Raw genomic sequence first — 14,113 nt, forward strand, 5'->3', positions numbered from 1 at the left:
CAGAGGGGCCTCAGTACTGGTGCTCACAAATCACTATCAGGGTCCTTCTGGGATGGCTGCTGCAAGCTTGGAAAATGAACCTTTGAGCTGTCTGGCATGGTAAATCCTTGGGAGGGTGGATGGGAAAATGGCACATTGTACCACAGCCCATCCTTCTGTATGAGCATAAATATCCCAATCACCTTTAAACTGGCCCAGAAGGTGCTCCTGTAGGCAGTTAACACATGGGCACAATTTTTGGCCATGAGGCTACTCTTGGGGCTGATGTACATAACAAGGTTTAAAAAGCTAGTGTAGAGATCTGAACCTGATTTGTACAGAATAGCTGCTCATTGTGTTCTTGAATTCAGGTCTCCTTGGGGTGTGTCAGACTGCAGAACCAGGAACAAAGGTACCAAAACTCATTGCTGCTTCCTGAGCACTGATGGAATGTTTTGTCTCCCAGAGACTTATAGTTAAAGAAGATGGGCAGTAGCCTGCAGACCCCACCCAGCCAGGGGAAGGAACTTGTAACTACTGCCACTTTCAGCTCTTAGGACCACAGTGCAAAAGCTAAAGTTGGGTCTAAGTTTAAAGAGAAACTTTAGCCTCTTCCCTGTAGCAGCAATTATCCTCTGCTGGGAAAACTGTGCTGTAAATCTCCTTGGTCCCTTGGCACTCCCAGTGACAGCAGACCTCCAACTGTTACCCACAAGACACTTCAAAGGCCATCTTGGATAAATATGTGGAAACTGTCCTAAACTCTTACAGTAACTGTAGAATCAGGATGAAGGTCCCCTCCCCCCGTTCCCACCCATCAGGCTCCCATCTACTGTGATTGCTTCATCTCCTTGCTGCTCTGTGTCTGCCCTGGGGAACACTTTCCAATACAACATCCCCACTCCCCCACACAGGCTTGAAAGAGGGTGGAAAAGAAAACATTGGCAAATGCTTCCCCTGCAGATAAGCACATTGTCATTAGAGCCTTTAAACTACTCCAGCATCTTCCATATTCAATTAATAAATGACCTTGGGCCCAGATCCTCACTTTGCTAGATTAAAATAACATTCCTGTTATCAATGGTAATTGTCTCATTTAACCCAGATGTGTATCTGCATTGCCTGAAAGTCAGAGCAAGTTTACTACTGACACGAGCAAAATGAGAATTTAAAATCTTGATCTTCTTATTTACAAATTATTTTACTCTCTTAAACACTCCACTACCACCTACCAAAGAAGGGCAATATAAGCAGAAGGCTGCAAACACTTCTCTCTGATATTGCAGGGAGTCCAACTGAGCAAACTGACCTGCTGGAGTCCTGGCTTGAGAGGGACTTACAGTTGACCTGGAGGGGAAGGGGAGACTCCAGGGGATTGTCCAGGGGTGCTTTGAAAACCAACCACACCCTGGGTGTCCTTGCTCAGCTCACAACACGGTGAGCAAGTGGGAAACCAGTGAGTCCATTCTGCTCTCACCTCTGGAAAAAGTGCAGGCAAGAGCAGATGTGTAGGTGAGTCCAAGGAGCTTTAGGAAACAGAGACAGTGACACATGGCTGGGGAGGAAGTGGAGGCATGTGAATATTGAAAAAGAGGAGGCAGATACACACAGAAATGTACAAAGAAGTTAAAACCTTCCTCGGGTGCTTTTTGGTAGGTTTCAAGAACACAGAGAAAGGAGTGAGGGCAGCAGGAGGAAGGGGAATGTTTAGTTTGCCTCAGGGTCTACAACAGCTCTTGTAGTGTGCATGGATGTGTGCATGTGTATTTAGAAAAGATGTGTTTCAATGTAAAGTTTTATGCTTCACATGTATATTTTCAGGCTTTGAAGTCAGTGCTATGAAGCACCTGTATCCTCCTTCCATAAATTTACCCACTAGTCTCTTTTAAACGGAATTTGATCCTTCTTTGCTCTTTTTCCCTAAAAGGCTACTCCCACCAGTCAGCCTCTGTCTGGAGCAGACATTGATGATGGTGATTTAGATATCTTCTTTGAGTAACTTGTGTATTTACATTATGTTTATGGGGCTTATTCACCCCAAGGAGTGGCAACGGATGCCATGAAACATGCACGTTATCATCAGGTGAGGTCTGGCCTCTGGAAGCAGCTGTCTTAACATCCCCTCTTTCTGTAAAGCTCATGCAATACTAATTGCTTGGCAGATAGTTGAAGTCCCTGACCCAGCTCACAAGTGTTACAGGTGGAATTCTCCAAAGAGGAGGTTATCCACAGAGGTGGTCGGGGCCAGTGGGTGGGTGGTCTTCCATGTCCACTGGCATGATGCATTCAACCTGCCAGCAACACAAAGGAAATGTAGGAGTTCTCCTAAGAGACAAATGCAAAGCACACAATGATTTTATATAGACACAGTTATTCTGTGGCATCTTTGGGTCACCTAAGAGGATTCTCATCCTTAGGACTCACACATCACCAGTGCTAACACAAAGACTCTTTTCCTCTGCCATCCTGAACGATGTACCCTCAACTCACAGATGTAAAGCAAAGGGTATTACTTACTATTTATAACATTATCTGGTGTGCACATCCTGTAGTTTCCTACCAAAACTTTTGTACTGTTTTTTGTCTTTTTCTTTTTTTAAAAAATCAATGTCAAGTGAATAGTGACATGATAAATATTCAGTGAGGGTGGATAACAACCTTGCTGTATCTGAAGTACCTGATACTGTCTAAATCATCTCATTCATTTATGCTTTTGCTTTTTTTTTTTTCCCCACCCTGGGACCTTGTTCCTAATATGAATTTGATTGAAATGAGTGCTTGTTAAGATTTTGCTCTGCTGTGTGAAAGAGTGATAGATAGATTTATTTACTGTTTTTCTGATGCAATTACATATAACAGTTCTCCTTCTGCTACAGACTGAAGATGATTTTTTTTTTTTTCTAACAGCATCATAGTATCCTTTTAACAAATCTTGCCTGGAGTCTTTGTTTCTAAATAGCAACTTCTTTTGTTAGTTGAATTGTATTTTTAAGCCAAGAAATCAACTATATTCATGTTATATAGACATTTGCAGCTGATCATCTCTCAAGGAATTAAACGTTTCTGTTCTTCCCTAAAATATTTTACTCATCTAGAAATGGTTTCACAAAAATGTTTCAGACCTAAATTAGTTTGCACTGTGCCAAGAGCATGTCCTGAGCAGTAAAAGAATGTTAAATAATTCCACTAGATAATAAACAACATGAGAGCTGTTAGACAATCTTTGTTTTGCAATATTCTACTTGCAAAAGGTGTATATATCCCAGACTCGGAGTGGTCACCCCCACAAATTTTACCACCCAAACCTTTCCAACTATACTTTAGAGAATGCTTTGGTTCACATGTCCATGCAAGGATAGGAAGAGTAAGGATGTTCACTTACAGCCTCATGGAGGCTGGTCTGGATGCAGAGAAAGAACAGAAAGCTCTAGGGTAACTGATGTCCTCATCAGGCACAGGAAGGAATCCGGGAGAGGAGTTAAGTTTCAACCCCTTCTCTGTATGTGAGCATAACCAGGGCAAACTCCCTCAAAGCTGTTCTGCTACCAGCTGAAGGTCAGCAAGAAATATGAGCTCCTGGTGCTGGAGCTAGGCTGGCCATCTACCTGAATCAGAATAATGATTATACCTCTTCCCTTCTATATTGCATGTAGCTTTTCTTTACATTTTAATTCAGATAAAACTGAAACTTTTAGGCACTGAAAGTTGCTATAAGGTCCCCCCAGAGTTTCATCTTCTCCAGGCTGAACAGCCCCAACTCCCTCGGCCTGTCTGTTTGGTTTTTTTGGTTGTATTTTTGAGCCCTACTCAAAAATACTGTACTCCTCAAGTTGATGTGCTTTGATGGAAGAGAGATCAGACAATACAGGACATTTTTACAGATTTTTAAAGGTGTCTGGCATCCATATGACTTTATCTGTTCAGCAATATAACATTGTGGGAAGAGCTTTATGGACTGATCTTATAAAAATTCTTCCAATATAAAAGCAGGATCAGATCTCACACATACATCAAGGAAATGTCTTTTCTTAAAATCCCTCAGAAAAAAAATAAATAACAATGTATCCGATGCAAATGTAAAGAGATGGACTTTTCTAATGTTGTTCACCTACCTTAGTGACTTTTAACAACTATATTTTTCCCAGATAAAAATGTAATTAATTGATTTTTCAGTTCATGTTAAAAATGAGCAGGGACCAGGTTTATAGATTTAGTGAGTCCAAGTGACTGTCTGAAATTCCTGTTTATACTTTCAGATGATGAATCATCTTGATCTTGAGGCATTAATTTTCTCTTTGACTAGAAGTCATATTAATGCACAATTAGGTTCCTGGAAGTTGCTCATTTACATGATCACAACAGGCTAGAGAGTTTTTTTTGACTGTGATGCCACTGTTTGTTGCTGGGAAGAAAGTTAGCAGGGAACACTTTCTAGCCTTGAACAAATGAGAATGAAAATGTTGCTTAAGGAGTGCTGAATACCAGGCACTTACTGCTCTCCTGGTCACTTCTAAGCAGTAGGTGGGGTTTGGTAGATTCCTGCATTTATGCAGTCTGTGTTGTTGCTGATCTCTCCAAATAGTTTACTCAAAGCATGGTAAAAAAATGATAAGAAAATTCTCATATGGAATCTTATTTATTCTTATTTATTCACTGACCAATTACTGTTGGTTTTGTTTTTTCCCCCAGTTATTAAATAGTTGATTGTGGAAGTTTTCCACAGAAATCTATAATTAGAAACCTGATACTTTTTGAGTATTCATAGATGCTGATTTACATACCACAGTAGCCTTCATTTTACTATTTTGGACTTGAAGCTTTTGTTTAACCAGGAGCCACATGAGTTTAACCATACAACCTGCAAGGCTGTTAATTCAAGTAACCCCCGTAGCAAAAGAGTGTCCATGCCTGGAGCTGGCTGGTGTTTCTCATTCCCTGCTGCACTGGTGAAGCCTGGTCAGCTGTAATCAATGGTCTCTAGGATGTTCTTCCCCTCTCTCTCTCTTGGAGGTGCCTTTTCCACCTGTAGTGTTGTTGTGTGTGGTTTTTTTTAAAGTCTGAACAACAGTAGCTGGCTGTGAAGAGGGTATCCAAACTGGGAATTTCCTAGTGCTTATCATTGCTCTACGTTTATTAACTGGTACCTTCACACTTAATTCAGCAACAGTTCACTCACTGTAGGAAGAGGTCTAAGAAAGGAGGGAGGGAGGGTGAAGAACTGGCATTAGGAAGGTCAGGAAGGGAAGCAAGCTAGTTGCATCCAAGCTCATCTTGGGTACCAAAATATAGGGGAGTGTGATGCAAAGACACCCATGTGGGCACATGTCCCATGAGGTTTTTAACTGGGATGTCACATCACATCTAAGAGTGCTGATAAATCCTCTCAGTTGTCCACTGCACCACATGGACTTACTGGTTCCCTTCTTCAAGGATCTTTTCTTTCTCTCCATTTCATGCCATATACTTAATTAGAGAGAGAGAGAGTGCCTTAGAGAAAAGGAAGAGAACATGCTAATGTTATCCCTGTACTACCCATGGATACTAATAGTCAAGTTGTTGCCAAGTTGCAAGTTTTGGTCCTCATTAGACTACCTCTAATTCTCTTCTCCCTAGCATAGTTACCAGCTAACTGAAATTACCTTGGCTTCAGTCTCTCAGTCTCTCGGAGAAGAAAAGAAGGTATTCTCTGCACTTATTCTATATTCTTCTTGACTTTGGATAGCCAGAGCTACATGTCATATTCCAGGCGATATTTTACCACCACTTTTTAAACTGACAGAATTCCTTTTACTAGGGTGATTCATAACTGCCACTTTCTTTCAACTCGCAGCACAATCCTTATCAGTCTTCAAGGTCAGATTCATCACAGCTGAAATTGGGTTTGCAGAAGTCATAATATTATCCTTAAATAAACAAAGGTGAGACTGACTCAGATGAAAGGTGGGTGATTGTTCCTCACATCTGAGCCTCAACTGGATGTCTGAAGTTTAATGAACTGAATCTGAATTTACAGTTCATCCATTCTTGAGTAACAAGTTGAACTAGCACAACTGCTGCCCTTTCTGCCTAATTTATTACCAAAAAAATGCTCAATGAGATCACCAATATCGTTGCCAAGGATAACGATTTGTTAATAATTCTTTCAGTATGAACTCTGGTTATATAGCTTTGAGAAGCTGCCTCAGTTTCATTGCAATGCTTCTGTTGAATCCCCATCTGTTTTGCATGTAACTAACACTATAGGGCCACACTTGTAGGGTGTTGTGTTAAGGGCTTCACTGAGGCTGTTTATTTGTAAGGGCTTTTTTCTCATCAAAAAAACATAAGGTGCTGTTACACCTAAGATGAGTATTTTAGCATTTTTCAGGATCAAGCTACACTATAAATATGTAAATGCATCTGTGACCTGTATTTCCTACTCATTTTAATCATATCATTACAATAATAGGAGGTGTGAACAAAAGGCCCCTACATGTATTTAGAATATTCAGCACGTATCTACCTGTCTTTAAAAGGTGCAATCAGCCTGATTGTTTCTGTTAATAGCATTAACAACAATATAAAATAGTAATGATAACAGCAATCATCATAACTCACAAGTACTAAGATATCTGTGTCAAGAGGAGTGTGAGGACAATTCAACTGATGTTTACAAAGACTCTTGGATCAGTTCAGACTATACAATAGGAGTATTGTTGTTTGCCAGCCAATGTGTTTTGTAATTGTTGATGATTTTTCAGATATAAAAGAAGAGAACACTAATCTGCTTACACTAGCATTAATCTTGCCAAAAGAGAGTAGTGTTTTAAATTAATAAATCTGTCTTTCATTAATACTGTATTAATTTAGGAAAAAACCCACAGATCCTGGGGTTCTTTTCTTTAAGAATGCCAGCTGTATAGTTTAATGACAAAAAGTAGAACAAGAATAGAAATATGTTTGCTCACCACTACTATCAAGAAACAGAAGTTCCTTTTCACAGTTCTCCAGCATATTTCTCCCCTTGAAGATTTTCTCTCACAGAGCTCAGAGTGCAGTTGCCTCTCACAGCCTAGAACTGCATAGTCAAACAAATCAAAATTAAGCTTAATTCATTTTTAACCCTGCCCTCAACAGTAGTAATGATTGAGTATTTGTGACAAAACTGCAGAAGGGAGCTCATACTTTAAGGGTCCAGACATTGCCTGTGTTGAAGAAAATGGAAAGCTGAGGTGACCTGATCTGCCTCTGCCCATTAGGGACTTTTTGATAGTCATTGTCTTCAAGAAAAATAATTGCTTCCCAAGAATGCTCAGCTAAATCATTTTATTAGTGTGAACTGGATTAAGGTTATAGGAAGGTCCCTCTTGCTTCTTACCCAATAATATCTGACCATGCATATCAAAGAGTGGAGGAGGCAAATTATTCATTATTTCAGCAGCATAATGAAAGCATAAGGGAGGTTTAAAAGGACGCTATCTGCAGCAGGAAACTGTCAAAGAACGTGGGAACACAGCCCTCCTGCATTTTTGTTTCAGCTCCGTTGATCAGAAGATTGAAAGGCCTGCTCTACCTACAGGGGTCCTCTGTTCAGGCCCCACAGTGCAATTATAATCCCTCCTCACCTCCTTTAGAATGACAGGCCAAAAACAAAGACCAGGGCTTTTGTACAGCTTAGCATTCCTAAGAAACACAAATCTTCATTTCTTTCTTTTTTTCTTTTTTTTTTTTTTAACTCTTAAGAATTAATTAAAATTGCTCTTACATAACATTGAGGGATGAAACAGCTTAAAATTATCTAATACCTTTTTAAGGGTGGATTTTATTTTTTTTATTATTTTTGATAGAGTGCATAGAAGGATCAGTTGCTAACTGCCACAAGGTAGAGCAGCTCTGCTTTTGTCTTCTTGCTGCTGGCAGAGAAAAGCAGAGTCTGGTGGGCAGTATTTGGCATGAGGCTGTTTGATTTCATATTTTTTTTCTGCCATTATTCTGATTGTTTACACATCTTAGTGACAGAAATTTGCAAGGAGCTCGATCCTCAGTGGCTCTTGCAGTTCATGTTTCTGTTGAATCTCTGCTTTTCAAAAGATATCTGAATATGCACCTCCACAGCTGGCATGCATACTAGGCCACTGTAAAAGCACCAAATTGTAGGAACTGTGATGGCCTAGGAACATGAAGGGATGGAGGATCTAAATGAAAAAGTAACATTTTCAGTAGCTTCCCACAGCAAACTAGTTTTGAAGACACTTCCAATTTTAACACAGCAGCAAACTATCAAAAGTGCTAAACATCCTGGCTGTTTTATCTTCCTTCAGCTGGCCCACCACATCACTGTGGTTATCTGAGGAATGCTGGAGACTGAGTGGTTGTAGCAGCTTGGGAAATTCTGTGCTGAACACTAAATCTTCAGGCTGCATTGGCTGAACCAGCAGCAAGGAGGCTGAGGTTGCCTGTCAGGTGACGTTGTATGGTGAGCACACAGGATGCAGTTGGCAGGCAAACCTCCCATCGTGTGTGTGACCTTTAAATGCATATACTTGCAGAGGGTTAGACAAGATTCCAGGCTGCTTGAAAGCTTTAGTGGGTGAGATCAATAGAGGATGCCACGGAGGAGTCTGGCTCTACACATGAAAGTCTGCTTGGAAAATGCAGAAACAGGTGATACTGAAGAGAATGGCAATGGCATGAATTTGTTTCACTGTTCTCATCCTCTCATTTCTTTTGTCCCATCCGAGTCAACCTAGAATTATTTTTAAGCTGATTTGGGTTTGGTTTTGGTTGGTTTTTTTCATACCTTTAAAATGTGGAACAGCTACAATGTCAGAGGGGAAGTCTGGCTTCCAAGAATACAAATGCATTTAGAGGTCAGGCTGTACCACAACTGTTCTGACACTTACTGCTGAGCTCACATCCTTCTTGCATCACTCCACATGCTACCACTAACCTTATTCAGTACTGCTTTACCTATTACTTTTTTTTAGTTAGGGAAGAAATTCTTAATATGTTAAACTGACTGGTTAAGGACCAGCATTTGGGAAGACAGCATTTTAGTGAAAGCAAGCTTTACACGGGAGATATGTTAGTATCCATCTCAAGGTTTATTTTGCTGTTGGGAAGGTGTAAGTCAGTGTAGATGAGAATCAGGCCTCTTGTTCAGAAAGCCTTTTCTTTGTGGTTTGTTGTAGGTGGGTTTCCTTTGTTTGAAAGAGACTTTGTTCTTTTTCAGGTATGGTTTATCTCTTTGCCCTCTAAGTGACACCGCTGGATCATTCATGTAAGGCACCCAGGAGCCTGAGGGCAGAAGGGAACCAAGCAATGAATAGCCAGTGGGGACATGTCAAAAGCCAGGTGGCTTGTTTGTCATTCATTACCTATGCTATTACCTGGGAGATACTATGGCATGGGGAAAAGACTTCTGGAGCAGGAGATGTATTCAGGGATTTGGTGGAACATCTGTCGCTGCTACATTTCTGCATCAGAACATGAGTACTCATCTGAGATGATTCTCTGAACTGGCCAGTGGAATCCCACCAGGAAGGTGTTTGTGAGAAAATGTTCAGAAATGTGGCTTTCTTTAAACATGTAGAAATCCTGTTCCTAGGGATGGGCCATTAGATATCTCTTGTTGTATTTCAGCAACAATATTTAGCAGGGAAAACCTTTACCGAAGTAGTTCTGCTAGTTGGGATGTCAGAATGGATGCAGTGCTTGACTGACCTTCAAATTACTACTGCAACCCTATCCCTCTCTGGCACTCAGAAAACCTCTTTGATAAGCTTTGATATTGTGCAGGGCCCATCAGACTCCAAAGACTTGACATCCTTAACACTAAATGAAGGCTCAAATGAGATCCATCTATCCAGAGGAAGCCTGGAACTCGCTGAGCTCCATTTTCCAAGTGAGTGTGGAGGTCTACTTGGAAAGTCAGGACTTTCAGCTGAAGCTGGACTGCTTTATAACTTGCATGTAATTCTGCAGAGCTTCAGGTCAAAGCTGGCTCAATGAGCCATGGTAACTGCAGATCTATTTCTACAGTTGTTAATTAAATAATTGTGCAACTTTCCATCCATTTCTATTCTACTACCTAATGCCCATTGAGAGAGTTGAATTTGCTACAAAAACCTACTTATTGGTAGAGTTTATGAGGAAAAAAAGAGTCTGTGGGGCACTCTTTGTTCCTGTCACACCTGCTGGAGTGAATAATTATTTTGCAATGTATTCGTGCATTATTTTTTTTTTTAATTGAACAGGAAATAGAACTAATGAGCTTTTAAGAAATTCGGAAACACCTACAGGAACTATAAGAGATTTTTCAATTTGTGCAAATACACCATGGCCATAGTAAGCAGCCTTAATGGTTTTAGCCCTGGTGCCCTCAAAATATTGCCTGAAAGAAAATGTATAGTCCTGAAAGTTCGGTTTGAGCCAGTGTTTCTAGGGTTTTTTTAAGATTTCTTTAATAGTACTTTTCTACAAGGTTTCTCAAATCAAATGCTTACACTTTTTCAAAAAACACTTAATCTTAACAAAAGGAGATATATCCGAAGTTATCTTACAATTTATTCTCCCCCTTTAGCACAGTGTCTTTCAAGTATAGTTCCTGCATATTAGCTTTTCAGATACAAAACCCCTCGACCAGTTTGACTTTAAAAGAGGATGGTAATGTTATCTTTTCCTGCTAAACAGAGGGAATCACAAGAACAAAGCAGTACCATTGACCCCGCAGCTGAAGGCTGGAAGCTGGAAGGGACATCCATCCCTAATGCTCTAGAAGGATCTGTCTGTCCTTCCTAATGCAAGGAAATTGCCCTGTGCTGCATTTGAATGGGAATAAATCATTCAGAGTTGGTGGGCTGTTAGTAAGCAGGTAGGCATTTGGGGACTAAACTGAGATCTTCCTGAATGCCCTCAGCTGCCAGCTGGTTCAGTTGTGAGCTCCCTCTCTACTTTTTTGAACTTGCTGAGTTCATGCTACAAAGTTTGTTTGGTTTATGGTAGATTACAGGAGCTGGATCATCCAAAAACTGATTGGATCCATTACAACGCTGTTCCATAAAGAAAAACAGGCTGCACACACGTGCTTGTGTGTGTGTGTGCATGTGTGGGTCCATGCACTTCCATCTTCTCAAAGGGAAGACTCAGTTTCTAACAATATTTAGATTGCTCAGGTCAATCCCTGCTCAGCCAAGTCAGCAAACTCCACCAAGTAGCCAACCCAGCTGCTGTGGCTACACCACTACACTCCAGAAGTCCATAACTCTAGTCGCCTCCAGGCATCCAGGATCTATTCTCTGTCCCTAGACTGAACTTTGTATAATAGCAAAGATATATCCTTCCTCAGACCTCTTCCATTGTCACCAAAGACAGGAAAACTCCAGGCAGAGATCTGACACTCTGCATCTTCGCTTCTTCTGACAAGCAAGAGGTGACTGGATTTTCTCCTGTAAGAGTTCTGATGTTGGAATTAGTGGGGCAATCCTCTTTAAGTTTTTCCCAAACACTTCTTGCATCTGAGAACTCTTACAAAAAGATTCAGAGAGTCATGAAACTACCATCAGCCTGTGAAAATTGTGATAGCTGCAACCACAGCTTGCTGCAGATAATGCCCACTTTATGCCAGCATTTCTGAGACATAGATGCCTCAAATACAAATACAATGGATACAAATGTGTATCCATTTTTTTCTGCCCATATATGCTGGGATGGGAGGGTTGCATCTCTAGTCAGAGTATTGCTTTTTATAACCTACTGGAAAGTAACTGACAGTCTGATTTTTTTTCCTGGGCTTCAAAGCTTTGTCCTAACTGCAGAGATTTACTCATGCTGAATGCTTTCAATATCTATTTGTCATCTTTGTCTCTTTTCATCTGGGAAAACTATGATTGGAAATTATTTCTTTACTCATATAAATACGACTGAAAAGGAATTTTTATTTGTCCAGTAGTGAAAAGTCACTCATCTGGACATGTTCTCATCACAAATCACCTTCAAGTGTGAATACCTTAATGAAAGAAGTGAGCCAGAGGGTAATTAAATCAGGTGATGAAAGCATCTAAAAATGCCAAAGTAAACAAATGAAAATGATTCCTTAGATTTTCAGAATATTTTACTTCAGCACTCTCTTTTGGGCTTGTACCTCACAGTTAGTTTTACTTCCAGCATGGAGACAAAGAGAGTGCAAAATACAAGAAGTGTGGAGTATTCAAAAGTCTTCTTTGGCAAAACAGCACAAGAAGGGCCTCCTATCAGAGTCACAGAGTTTGTACTTGTGAGCCCAGAGCTATGATCTAGCAGTTGAAACTCAGCTCCTGAGGCAAAAACACTGCCAACTCATTTCAGCACCAAACGTGCCAGAATATGATGAGATAGATTCTAGAGGGTCACTCTGAAGATCCAAGCTTTCCATCAGATTTTCAGACATTGACCAGCCATGGCCAGAAGATGCACTCTGGATGCCTGTGCCCCAGCATACCTGGTAGAACACCAGGCTGTTTAAACAAATTCTGGTAATCCCTCTATGTACTTGAGAAGAAAAGTCACAGAGCATGATGTGTTTCTGCTATGTGTCCTGCAGCCTGTCAGCTCTGATGGAGACATATTCTTCAGCTTCTGTGCTTGAGATGGGTACTTTTACTGCTCTGAAAAGGTCCATGAGCTGAACAAAGACTAAAAACACCGTGGTGCTGTTGCTGTTATTTTGAAAAACCTGAGCTATTGGGTTGGAAGGGAAAAGAATCTTCTCCCCAGAATTTACCTTCCTTCTGTGACTCTACTGCAGAAGGGAAAGAGGCTTCTGAAGCCCTGATGGGGTTGATTGGGTTGAATTAGAAGTTCCTGATGGGTCAGTATGTCAGTAAAAATGTCAGTAAAACAGTGTAAGAGTCAGCTGCAGTTGATGTTCAAGAGGGGAAGCTGCTTATGCTGATGAGCAGTGCACGGATGCTGTTCTATATCATGACAGGTCTAGTGATATACTATCTAGAGATGATAGAATCATAGAATCACAGAATGGTTTGGGTTGGAAGGGACCTTAAAGATCACCTAGTTCCAACCCCCCTGCTGGGGCAGGGACACCTCCCACTAGATGATGCTGAAGGCAGGCATCCTAAGGCAGACCAGTCCATGAAACTGCAAAATATTACTGGTTAGTGAGAACAGCCAAGGCTTTTCTGTTTAATTGGTACTGTCAGGGAGTTAATATCAAGCAGTTACAATCATGTAGATGCTTTTAGTACCTTTTCTGTGCCTTTTCCTGAAACGTTTTCACAAAGGTAGTTTGTTGCTGAGAGAATCAAGAACTGCATTAGGGCTTCTGCTTCAGATACATATTTTTAGTTCTGACATGCTAGCACAAGCAGGGGACATGAACAGTTTTTATTAAGCTTTAGCAATGCTCTTCCCCTCTGGCAAGAGTTTCCCTTGCCTGTTGATGATTTTACGGGCAGAGGAAATGACACATTTACTGGTTGTAGCCTGTCAGAGGAAGGGCAGCTGCAGCAACAACATGGTGAGATTCTAGAGATGCAGTGAAATAAAGCTTCAGATCAACACTTGAAATTTGGTTCCAATGTTTAAAGTGGGGCTCACTTAGCATGTTGAGAAACAAATCAACTGATTCACTGGTTTTTAGCCCTTTTGAAGTTATGTTGCTGCTTTCCATGCAAAAGGAGCTTAGAAGGATACCTCCAAGATATCTGTTTGAAGTCATGTCCTGCTTTACTTTTGCCCACACCAACTGAGGCAAATGTAAATGGAAACATTTGCTGCGTAGCATCAAATTTCTACTGCAGAGCCAGCAGCAGAAGTCAGGTTGCATGCCCATGCTATCAGAAAACAAAACTGGAGGAGAGGTCCAGCAGCACTAACCACCAGATTTTCCAATTCCTTTGTAGAGGTGAAGATGGACAAGAGGATTTGTGGCCAGGGCCCTGGGGAAGCACTAGAGGATGTCTTGTTTAGATCCACCAGGTAAAACCCACTCCTGTAACCTGTATGAAAGACATCACAGAGGTTACTGCACCCTCCCACTGCCACAGGTCTATCATCTCTGCACACACAGGAATGAATCTGTTTGAAAAATGCTTTTCATGCTTCTTCGTAAAAGGGGAAACCTTATGGAAATATTTTCTTTTCCATCAGTTTCCCTGAA

At 40.9% G+C, this 14,113-nt stretch overlaps 1 protein-coding gene across 1 annotated transcript in view; it reads left to right on the forward strand.

The window, feature by feature from the left end:
- The window catches only part of SMC6 (structural maintenance of chromosomes 6), a 962,009-nt gene that overhangs the window by 783,738 nt on the left and 164,158 nt on the right, over window positions 1-14,113 (forward strand). The gene's annotated exons all lie outside the window — the stretch shown is intronic.

The sequence above is a fragment of the Apus apus genome, chromosome 3 (assembly GCF_020740795.1).
Source record: "Apus apus isolate bApuApu2 chromosome 3, bApuApu2.pri.cur, whole genome shotgun sequence".
Classification (NCBI taxonomy): domain Eukaryota; kingdom Metazoa; phylum Chordata; class Aves; order Apodiformes; family Apodidae; genus Apus; species Apus apus.